The sequence below is a fragment of the Lissotriton helveticus genome, chromosome 12 (genome assembly GCF_964261635.1).
Source record: "Lissotriton helveticus chromosome 12, aLisHel1.1, whole genome shotgun sequence".
Taxonomy (NCBI): Eukaryota; Metazoa; Chordata; class Amphibia; order Caudata; family Salamandridae; genus Lissotriton; species Lissotriton helveticus.
The window spans coordinates 649,472,820-649,484,946 of record NC_136073.1 but is presented as its reverse complement, the minus strand read 5'-3'; the positions used below and the strand labels follow the sequence as shown (position 1 = coordinate 649,484,946).

The 12,127-nt window shown below is 45.6% G+C and overlaps 1 protein-coding gene across 1 annotated transcript in view; it reads right to left on the bottom strand.

Moving 5' to 3' along the window:
- The window catches only part of LOC144798853 (uncharacterized), an 85,129-nt gene extending 73,208 nt beyond the window's left edge, over positions 1–11,921 (bottom strand). The window contains exon 1 of the mRNA XM_078669933.1: positions 11,826–11,921. The gene's annotated coding sequence lies outside the window, so the exon portion shown is untranslated. The remainder of the gene's footprint in view (positions 1–11,825) is intronic.
- Between the last annotated feature and the right edge of the window lie 206 nt (positions 11,922–12,127).

Below are 12,127 nucleotides of genomic sequence, written 5' to 3'. Positions count from 1 at the left end.
AGATGAATCAAGATAAGAAATGGGCAGGTCTCTTGGAGGGATTGTAGTTGGCATAAGCAGACTTGTAGGGGAGCATTACACTCCTCCTGTTCGCAGAATGGATGTGTGGGTGACAGTGATATTTTATGAGTGCAGGCCACCCAGTGCCCCTGTAATAGATTATGTGTGTGTGTGTGTGTATATCTTTGAACTGGATGTGAGGACAGATGTATTGTGAGAGTTCAATGAGTTGGAGTTGGAGGGTGGAGTTGGAGGGTGGAGTTGGAGATGGAGGGTGGAGTTGGAGGGTGGATTTGGAGGGTGGAGTTGGAGTTGGAGTTGGAGGGTGGAGTTGGAGGGTGGAGTTGGAGTTGGAGGGTGCAGTTGGAGTTGGAGGGTCATATTGGCTATGGCAAGGCTTGTTGGTAGCAAGCAAGGACAGTGCTGTTGTGGTGCTGAGTGATGATGTGGTTGGGCTGAGTGAAGTGACGGTGTATTAGAGTGATGTGGTGGTGTCAAAGAGTGATGTGGTGGTGTTCCTGAGTGATGTGGTGGTATTCCCAGAGAGATGTGGTGGAGTCCCTAAGTGATGTGGTGGTGTCCCCGAGTGATGTGGTGGTCCCTGAATGATGTGGTGGTGTTCCTGAGTGATGTGGTGGTGCCCCTGAGTGATGTGGTGGTGCCCCTGAGTGATGTGGTGGTGTCCCTGAGGGATGTGGTGGTGTTCCTGAGTGATGGAGGGTGGAGTTGGAGGGTGGAGTTGGAGGGTGGATTTGGAGGGTGGAGTTGGAGGGTGGAGTTGGAGGGTGGAGTTGGAGGGTAGAGTTGGAGTTGGAGGGTAGAGTTGGAGTTGGAGGGTGGAATTGGAGGGTGGAGTTGAAGGGTGGATGGTGGAGTTGGAGTTGGAGGGTGGAGTTGGAGTTGGAGGGTGGAGTTGGAGGGTGAAGTTGGAGTTGGAGGGTGGAGTTGGAGGGTGGAGTTGGAAGGTGGAGTTGGAGGGTGGAGTTAGAGTTGGAGGGTGGAGTTGGAGTTGGAGGGTGGAGTTGGAGGGTGGGGTTGGAGTTGGAGGGTGGAGTTAGAGGGTGGAGTTGAGGTTGGAGGGTAGAGTTGGAGGGTGGAGGTGGAGTTGTAGGGCGGAGTTGGAGGGTGGAGTTAGAGTTGGAGGGTGGAGTTGGAGTTGGAGGGTGGAGTTGGAGGGTGGAGTTGGAGTTGGAGGGTAGAGTTGGAGTTGGAGATTGGAGTTGGAGGGTGGAGTTGGAGTTGGAGCATGGAGTTGGAGGGTGGAGTTGGAGTTTGAGGGTGGAGTTGAAGGGTGGAGTTGGAGGGTGGAGGGTGGGTTGGAGGGTTGGAGGGTGGAGGTTGGAGTTGGAGGGTAGAGTTGGAGTTGGAGGGTGTAGTTGGAGGGTGGAGTTGGAATGTGGAGTTGAAGGGTGGAGTTGGAGTTGGAGGGTGGAGTTGGAGTTGGCGGATGGAATTGGAGGGTAGAGTTGGAGGGTAGAGTTGGAGGGTGGAGTTAGAGGGTGGAGTTTGAGTTGGAGGGTGGAGTTGGAGGGTGGAGTTGGAGTTGGAGTTGGAGGGTGGAGTTGGGGGGTGGAGTTAGAGTTGGAGGGTGGAGTTGGAATTGGAGGGTGGAGTTGGAGGGTGGAGTTGGAGGGTGGAGTTGGAGGGTAGAGTTGGAGTTGGAGGTCGGAGTTGGAGTTGGAGGGTGGAGTTGGAGTTGGAGGGTGGAGTTGGAGGGTGGAGTTGGATTTTTGGAGTTGGAGGGTGGAGTTGGAGTTGAAGGGTGGTGTTGGAATTGGAGGGTGTAGTTGGAGTTGGAGGGTGGAGTTGGAGGGTGGAGTTGAATGGTGGAGGGTGGAGTTGGAGTTGGAGGGTGGAGTTGGAGGGTGAAGTTGGAGGGTGGAGTTGGAGGGTGGAGTTGGAGTTTGAGGTTGGAGATGGAGGGTGGAGTTGAGGTTGGAGGGCGGAGTTGGAGAGTGGAGTTGGAGAGTGGAGTTGGAGGGTGGAGTTGGAGTAGGAGTAGGAGGGTGGAGTTGGAGGGTGAAGTTGGGGGGTAGAGTTGGAGGGTGGAGTTGGGGGGTGGAATTGGAGGGTGGCGTTGGAGTTGAGGGTGGAGTTGGAGTTGGAGGGTGGAGTTGGAGGGTTGATTTTGAGTTGGAGGGTGGAGTTGGAGGTTGGAGTTGAACGGTGGAGGGTGGAGTTGGAGTTGGTGGGTGGAGTTGGGTTGTGGAGTTGAGGTTGGAGTGTGGAGTTGGAGGGTGGAGTTGGAGGGTGGAGTTGGAGTTGAAGGGTGGAGTTAGAGGGTGGAGTTGGAGGGTGGAGGTGGGGGGTGGAGTTGGAGTTGGAGGTTGGAATTGGAGGGTGGAGTTGAAGGGTGGATGGTGGAGTTGGATTTGGAGGGTGGAGTTTGAGTTGGAGGGTGGAGTTGGAGGGTGAAGTTGGAGTTGGAGGGTGGAGTTGGAGTTGGAGGGTGGAGTTGGAGGGTGGAGTTGGAGTTGGAGGGTGGAGTTGAGTTGGAGGGTGGAGTTGGAGGGTGGAGTTGGAGGGTGGAGTTGGAGTGTGGAGGGTGGGTTGGAGGGTGGAGGTTGCAGTTGGAGGTTGGAGTTGGAGTTGGAGGGTGTAGTTGGAGTTGGAGGGTGGATTTGGAGTTGGAGGGTGGAGTTGGAGAGTAGAGTTGGAGGGTAGAGTTGGAAGGTGGAGTTGGAAGGTGGAGTTGGAGTTGGAGGGTGGAGTTGGAGAGTGGACTTAAAGGGTGGAGGGTAGAGTTGGAGTTGAAGGGTGGAGTTGGAGTTGGAGGGTGGAGTTGGAGGGTGGAGGTGGAGTTGGAGGGTGGAGTTGGAGTTGGAAGGTGGAGTTGGAGTTGGTGGGTGGAGTTGGAGGGTGGAGTTGGAGTTGGAGTGTGGAGTTGGAGGGTGGAGTTGGAGGGTGGAGTTGGATTTGGTGGGTGGAGTTGGAGGGTGGAGTTGGAGGGTGGAGTTGGAGTTGGAGGGTGGAGTTGGAGGGTGGAGTTAGAGGGTTGAGTTGGAGTTGGAAGGTGGATTTGGAGGGTGAAATTGGAGTTGGAGGGTGCAGTTGTAGTTGTAGGTTTGGAGTTGGAGGGTGGAGTTGGAGTTGGAGGATGGAGTTGGAGGGTGGAGTTAGAGGGTAGAGTTGGAGGGTGGAGTTGGAGTTGGAGGGTGGAGTTGGAGGGTGGAGTTAAAGGGTGGAGGGTGGAGTTGGAGGTTGGAGCTGGAGTTGGAGTTGGAGGGTGGAGTTGGAGGGTGAAGTTGGAGGGTGGATTTGGAGGGTGGAGTTGGAGTTGGAGGGTGGAGTTGGAGGGTGGAGTTGGAGTTGGAGTTGGAGGGTGGAGTTGGAGGTTGGAGTTGGAGGGTGGTTTTTGGAGTTGGAGGGTGAAGTTGGAGTTGGAGGGTGGAGTTAGAGTTGGAGGGTGGAGTTAGAGTTGGAGGGTGGAGTTGGAGGTTTGAGTTGGAGGGTGGAGTTGAATGGTGGAGGCAGGCGTTGGAGGGAGGATTTGAGGGTGGAGTTGGAGGGTGGGGTGGGAGTTGGAGGGTGGAGTTAGAGGGTGGAGTTGAGGTTGGAGGGTAGAGTTGGAGGGTGGAGGTGGAGTTGGAGGGTGGAGTTGGAGGGTGGAGTTGAAGGGTGGATGGTGGAGTTGAAGTTGGAGGGTGGAGTTGGAGTTGGAGGGTGGAGTTGGAGGGTGGAGTGTGGAGTAGGAGTTGGAGGGTGGAGGGTGAAGTTGGAGGGTGGAGTTGGAGGGTGGAGTTGGAGTTGGAGGGTGGAGTTGGAGGGTGGAGTTGGAGTTGGAGGGTGGAGTTGGAGGGTGGAGGTGGAATTGGAGTTGGAGGGTGGAGTTGGAGTTGGCGGGTGGAGTTGGAGTTGGAGTGTGGAGTTGGAGGGTGGAGTCAGAGTTGGAGGGTGGAGTAGGAGTTGAAGGGAGGAGTTGGAGGGTGGAGTTGGAGTTGGAGGGTGGAGTTGGAGGTTGCAGTTGGAGGGTGGAGTTGGAATTGGAGGGTGGAGTTGGAGGGTGGAGGGTAGAGTTGGAGGGTGGAGAGAGAGGGGTAGGGAGGAGAAAACAAGAAAAGCGGACATCAAAGGAAGGGTGGGCAGGAACGAACATATGGGGTGTGAGTGAGCGAAAGTTAATTGCTGTAAGAGGGGGAGCAGGAAGTGAGGCCAAGCGCGCGCTGGCGAAAGCAGTCTGCTGCTTTTCAGTCAATGCCAGATGCCTACTTCCCACTTTAATGCCTCACATGCACTGGCCATAAACCGCATTCCAGAGGTCTTTGGTAGACTTTTCTTCTCCCCTTACTATAATCTCGCATAGCTATTGCTTACGCAATAGCTAGGCTCGACCTAATGAGGGGCATCAATCAGATCAAAACTATTTTATTCATAGTGACTTGCAAAACCCACCACAAAGATTGTGTCCATATATTAACATTGAAGGCAATGCTGAACCATCTACTGCCCTAACCTCTGCAGGAACATTCTTAGTGATCCAAGGTATCTCTAATGATTGTCCAAACTTGATAACCATATAATTCCCTGAGACACCTAAACCTGACCTGAAGTCCTGAAACAAATTCACCTTGTTCATTGGATAAAATAATTTTGTTAGGAACTGCTACATGAGTAATCAATCACTACATAGTATTAGCTGCCTATTTTGTGACAAACTGCTTATCTTCACTCAACAAGGCAGCATCATTTATTGTCGAGGCGCTCCGTTTTCCACTGGTTGTAACCTTTCTAACTGAAGGCATCTGTATTTGACTCTTGAAAATTCTATGTTTACTGTGACAATCTTTTAGATAATATCCAGATTTACCACAATACAAACACATTCCTTGTACACATCTTCTTTTCGTTTCTTCCTTTTGCAAAGCTCATATCATAATAAATTGCAAGGATTAAAAATAAAAAAAGACTGTTATGAACGGAGGTTTGCTCCCTGGGGCGGGGCCTATGTTGGCACCGCGAATGTCACATCTGCTGCTGACTACGCCAACAATACGATGCAGTGCCAAATGATGCCAACTACCAGCATGCAAGGGGAAATTGCAAAAAATGATTCAGGATGCAGTCTGACACTAGGGAATATTCTCATATAAAGAATCAGCGTCTAGATAGAGTCTCTACCAACTAAAGCGTTATGGAATGTAAGTAACTTGTTTGTCAAGATGTTAGTTATCACCTCTGTTGTAGGTAGGGTCAGGTCAAGGACCTCCTCAGACCCTAGGCACCACAGACATAGTTCATAGGGATCTGTCACAGACATTGTTTTTCAACATTCCCTGAAATGTTTAAGCCTTGTTGTTTTGGTAGGTGTTATATTGTCCCTGGGACTCTGAAAAAGAACGTTTTGGGAGAAAAATTGTTGTCAAAGAGAGGAGGAGTAAGCTCTGTTTCCGCCTCAAAAAGCATGTATACAAAGGAACTGGCATCAGCACGCCTGGATGGTGGTTATTTACACCCAAGTCTTCTGGAGTGGAACAACGTCAGCACGGAGGTGCACATCGCCATCTACTGGTATACAAGAGTACTGCTGCTTTTAAATATATGGATCCAGTCGGATGCCTACCAGAAGCCTTAAAACAGCAGCATGTCATGCTAATTTTATTTGCTCTAGCATCATCCATGTAGCCATGACTGTCACAGCAACCTGTTGCTTTCATTGAACCCCCAAGTCATACTTTCCAACCATTCAGTAAAAGGTGGAAATCCATTAAGGAACTATTTGTCTCATCATCTTAAGAAAAGAATGGTAATTATCCTAGCTTCTTTCTGCACTGTCTATAAAAATCTCAGTTTTTGTCAAGACCGTAGGGAAGGATTATGCATAGTTTAAAGCGTACTCACCACCGACTGTACTGCATAGCTTTAAAATAAAACCACTTAAACGTAGGATACCCACACCACTTGACATCCTTGAAAATGTTGTCCAATCTCGCTCCCACTACCAGGGCTTTTAGTGCCTTGGAAACTCCTGTCGATTGTGGCTCAAACCTGCAAATTGCAACCCTCCCTTGTTCAATCATCCACCTGATGCATCTGTTTAAGGCAGATGAAGACATTGTAGTGCCGACTGGTCTTGATTCTGTTGTCCTCTTGAAAGTTGTATGAAGTGTGTATCAATAGCAAATTGATGTTGCTAGAAAGCATGTAAGAAAGTCTAAAGACACTGGAGGAAAGGTTTTAACTCAAACCCTAATAAGAATGCCATTTCCAGATTTGAAACCTATAAAATAGCCATTAAAACAAAACATTCGACTCACTTTGTGCTCAGAGTAATCAGTTCACCTCTCGGACTAGACAGATTTTGGAGATTGTTAGAGAGTTTGGCCCACTCACTGTGAAAGATGTAAGTCTCTGCCCTCCTACACTTTATACAACCAACTCTATCACTTTTTTTGCAGGAAGCATTTTAGAAATTAGCTCACCCTCTGCAGACCCCTCAATAACATATTAGCTGGACCCTACTTCTCAAGGAAACACTTTTATGCGTTTTAAGCCTATAAAATAGGAAGAGCTACTTGAGCAGCTGAAAGAGATATTATCAAGATCTCTTTGGGATATCTGTAAGATGAAGATCATGCACACAGTTTGTGAAATTATTTGAATTAAACTTACAGAATTAATGTATCAGGCCAGGTACCTAATGGGTGGGAAAATACTGCTGTCTTTGGGGCATAATTAAAGTTTACGTCAATTACCGACCTGTATCATTTTATCGTTTGGCACCAAACTGATGCAAAGCCTGGCTAATAATCAGTTATCAAGTTATTTGGAAAATAATTGCTCAGCCCGCAACAATCAGGTTTTAGACCAATTCACTCCTCTGATTAAGCCTTGACGTCCCTGTTGGATGCCCTCCATCTGTTGCATTCCTGATTCTTTTAGGCCTTTTGGCTTCTTTTGAGTCTGTTTCCTATCCAGTGCTTAACGTGGATAAAATCAAACTTAGTAGTGGGCAACAAACTAAACAGCTGGGCTAACAACTGTTGGCTGGATAATCAATCATATAAGTCAAATATCACACGAGTTCCTCCAAAAGTTTCTTTAACCAATAAATGATGAAGTCGGCACAATCTGGAGTGTTATCAAAGGGTAAAAAGCTTTAGAGCAAGGGGATCTGGAAAGCCCATCTTGCTGCAACATTAGGATTCAAGGTCCTGCGTGAGTGGGAGAAGATTTTCAGACTTACATTCAGAAGCTACTCCCACACATCGTGAACAACATCGTTAACATGCACTGTACATACATATGTTCGAATGTTCCTCACCCATTACTGTACCCATATGTGATGAGTTCCAACACCTACAGGAGTACTGCACGTGTCTTGCATAATTATGTAATGATTATTTTGCCTCCCAATACTGTATCCCTCTTACCAAAAATTGTGAAGCACTCTGATACCCGTAAGGGTCACAATGGCGCTATACAAAACTTTATGAATAAATGTTTGTGCCTTGCGCACCAGACTCAAACATTTTACAGCTGACCTGACTCTGTGAAATATCTAGTCTGTTATGTGACTTGTTCACCAGCCATTAATATTTTGCTATGTATGACTATAAGGGAGAGCCATTAGCATGAATACCGAATTTCAAATCCTGTTATTGCTATTACAGAAAAACTGGGAGAAAAAAGTTGTTTCATAATGTTGCAAACTGATAAATCAGTTCCAGGTTATCCTGCCATGGCTCTCAGAGAGCCTGTCAGCATTGGATGAAGAGCAGAGAGCACACCTTGGAGCAAGGAAGGAAAGGAAAGCTCTAGAGAGAAATGTGGTAGGGTAGCCAGAGGCCAGGAATAATGTTTTTATATTTTGGCAGGAGAAAGATTTAAAGAGAGGTGTGGTGGGTGGCAACATACCAGGCTTATCAGTGAGTAAGGCAATGGCTTTTCCCTCAGAGTTCTGAGATGCATCATAGACAGGGCCAGACTGGGCGTAGCCGGCACTAGGTTTTTCCCCGGTGGGCCGCCAGTGTGAGGGATGGTTTTTGGCCTGTGGGATGTTGTTTTTGTTACAGGGCCGTTTTTGCAGCACAGCTATAATATCGGACCCTGTAACAAAATCGTCCGAAACCGGCACTGGTAAGGTAAGTTTATTGTGTTGATTATTTAAAATCTTACAATATTACATATTCGAGAGAAAAAGAGTCAATAAAAGCTATATTCAAACATAAAACAGTTAAAATATCATTCCCAATTTAAATATTTAAAATCGTTACATCTCCTAGTTTCCGTTTAACTATCGTAAGAAATTTTACAAACGTAGCATTTAAAATAAAATCATTCGAGTCCAGACACCTTATTAGGGCCTGCCTGCATGTCCTTATGCCTCGTGCATTTAGAGAAATCTTAAGCAAAGTTTTTCTCTCCTGGGAAAGTTCCGGACAAGTACAGAGAAGGTGAAGGATATCCTCCTCATAGGTGTTGCACAATCTACATTCAGTTTGCGTTACCGTTCTTACCCAAGGTGGACGAAGCTGGGGTGGCATGGTGAGCAAAGGAACAATGGATTTAACCCAGATCTCTTGACTGGGGATGAATGTTTGATTAATTCAGCATTCCAGCCATCATTTGTTTGCATAGCACTTTTCATCCTAAGTGGGACGGGTGTGCCCAGACATGGGTCCCTTGCTCACTGTTGCACTGGATTGAAGCTAGCATGGCTGATGAGGGGTGATACTCCAAAATCGGTCCTAGGATGCTTGTGTCTGGTTCAAACATGGCCTGGCTTTTCAGTTTGGTCTAGACTGTTACCATGATAAGCAGGGTCAAGACTGTTTTGCATATGGCTGTGTCTAAACTGGGATGGCATTGGGAGCAAAATATCGATAAATTTAACCCAGGTCTCTTGAGTGGGTGTCAATGTTTGATTCATTCAGCAGTCCATCCATCATTTATTTGCGTGGTGCTGGATCTAGGAGCGGACATGAAGAGCAGGTCGTCGCAGGAGATTCACGCTGGCAGGCATTTCAGATGGTTGTCGGTGACGTGAGGAGTCCATTCGCAGTCGCACAGTGGCCAAAAACTTCAGAATCTTCACCTGGGACTCAGGACTTGCGGTTTCAGACAAGAAGGGAACACTCTAATGCTAGCAAAGGGTCCATGACTTGGATGGGCACCTATTGGGGATCAGAGTTCACTCCAGCAGAGGCCGGCAGCAGGGCTCAGGCAGGCCCAGTTGCTGGTCAGCTTTGCAGTTGCAGGGAGGCACCTGGAAGCATGCCTTGTCCCTTTAGCTCAAACAGGAGGTCAGTCAACTGACTCTTGGAGTCACTTCCATGGAGCCTGAGCCCAAGTCAAGCAGGTCCAATTTTCCATCTTCAAATGGCAGGACAGTTCTTCTTCCTAATCTTACACAAGTCAAGGAATGTTCTGGTGAGAGGTTTTGAAGGTACCGCTTTTATTTTCAGTGCCAGTCTGCAGGTGAGGGACGTCCCATTTGTCTAAATTTCACTCTTTCCTATATTTGGCTCAAAACTGTCCAGGGTAACAAAGGGGAGACAGTGAATCATGCCTTTAAGATATTCTCATTATCAGGGCATGTAAAACTGAAGTAAACCTTTGCTACTTTTTAAATACACTGCACCCTGCCATATGAGCTATTAGGGCTTGCCTTAGGGGTGACTTATAAGTATTAAACAAGAATGCTTAGGCCTAGCAAAAGGCATGTTGTGCCTGGTTGAAATGGCAGTTTAGTTAAAAACTGTACTACAGATTTAGTGGCAGAAGTAAGATATGTTTTGCAGTGCTACCTTAGTTAGGGAGAGGGGGGCACAATGAGTGCTGCAGCCCACTAGTAGCATTTAATTCGCAGGCAGTGGGTACATTTAGTGCCATGTACTAGGGTTTTACAAGTAAATTAAATGTACCAGTCAGGTGTAGGCCAATTTTACTCTGTTTTAAAGGGAAAGCACAATCAGTTTGCCAGTGATTATCAGGAGCAATGTGCACAGAGTCCTAAAAGCCAACATAACTGTGTTCAGCAAAGGAAGGCAAAAATCTGGGGTGACCTGGCTTAGAGGGAAAGTTCGAACACCAACTCATTCTGTTGCTGCTTTTAACGTTTAGAACTCATATTACCAGCCCAACTAAATAGTAATATTTCTGCAGGTTGTAAGGCTGACCGCTGACCAAGAGATATTGAAACCATCACCACTGACATTGATTAGATGCAACTATACCTCATAGGTATCTAACCTTTTCCTATTTGATAGGTCGACAAGCCCAACCCTAACGTCAACATATATTAGATATCTCTAGATGGTAAATAGTGTTTGAACAGAACACAAGTAATCTTTCTTCTTTTCCCCACAGCCTATACGTTTTTCTCCTATACCTTACCAATGCACAGGTTCATAACACGGGTGTACAGCCTGACAGCCCTCAAACACAAGACTCACATGAACAGACAGAAGGAAGAGCAGAGTTTAATAACAACAATACCAGCCCAACAGTGCAGCAACAAACACAACTTACCAGAAAACTAAATAGCTAAGCAAAAACTATAGATGCCTGTAAAATTTTGAGGACAATAAATCAACAAAAGTATTTTTCACTTCAGAACATCAACTCTGAACCACTAAGGGAATGTTTGACAATGAAAGAAATTTTTAAATCAGGTATGTCGTAATATGTACAGACTTCAGCCCCTATCAATTAAAACACTTCACGCTTAATTACCACATTTATAGATGTTTTGAAAATATACAAGAAAACACAACCAATCATAAACAATTTAAACATGTAAACATAAATAATAATCTTTTTTTGAAATGAGAAATCATCTAAACTGGTGCTAAGTGAACAAAATTCTATGGGTACTTAGTTTAAAGCTAAGAAAGAAGAGGATCAGAGAGACATCTATGATTGTTGTAGGAACTATTATAGATAACAATAAAACTACATACTCAAGAGGTGTGTGTTTGAGTGTTTGTGTTTGTGTACCTAGATAATTCATGTTGTTTACTGAGAAATAGATGGCTGGAAAGTCATGCGTGTTCCATTGAAATAAATTGAGTGCAATGTTAGTATGAAAAGTAAACCTGCATATTTTTCATACAGATTAATAAAATTTAAAAAAATACTCATTAGCATAACTCATATGTAAAACATGTTCCTCTATATTATTAAAGAGATGTAATATCAGGGTTTCTTTAATCCTAAACCTACACTTTTAACCCTCTTCACCATAACCTTAAGAAGATTCCTGAAATACTTAAGCCATACCCTTAGGCCCTATACCTTATACTCAATGTGTTAATCTCTGTTCCCTTAATCCATTAACCCTATACCCAAAAGTGCTAATCCTAATACCGTATATCCCACAATATTAAACCCTAGCACCTATAACCGTCATAACCCTCACTCCTAACCTTTTCACTCCTTAACATTATACCCAAAACCCTTAACACTTAAATCTGTAACTCAAAATCTTAACTATTATACCCTAAACCTCTAACCTAAAACCACATTACCTAACATCTATTCCCCTAATGCATAAACACTAGTCCCTGAACTTTAACATAAAGTTTCATCATTTGTCCCCAGTATGTGTGTGTGTTTATGTAAGTGCACATGGACTCTTTAAATACACAGGCCTTTGGAGGTAGAACAATGTCTATATTCTATTTAAGTTTAATATTAACATAATGTTTTAGATTCAAAACATCACAGATATCCCATCCATCAAATTCCAAGTGTATTATAACCTAAAGCCTAAAGCACTTGTAACATAAGGGAAGAAGTATCTGTCACATTTTGACTGAGTATCCCATCCACAAACCTCTAAATAAGACCCTCAGTCAAGCACTCTAACACATAAATGACCTTACCAGTTGTAGTAGTATTCAAGCTCACAAATAAATGTCAGTGTTTAAAGAAATTGCAGCTCTCACAAGCTAATACAGCTCCAACTGCCTCCTTCCAAGTCTCCAAGGAAAGTGACCACTGCACCAGAGATCTAGAACTCTTAGCCCTTATGACACTATCAGCAACCATCTGCTTGTTATGTTTCTATTTGTGCTCCTTGGCAATGTCTGATGATGTCACACACATAGAATCTGGAGAGGTTGGAAGATGAATTGAGAATCCTGGTGTGTGGGAAATTCCAACAAACAAAAGAAGCAGGATTATC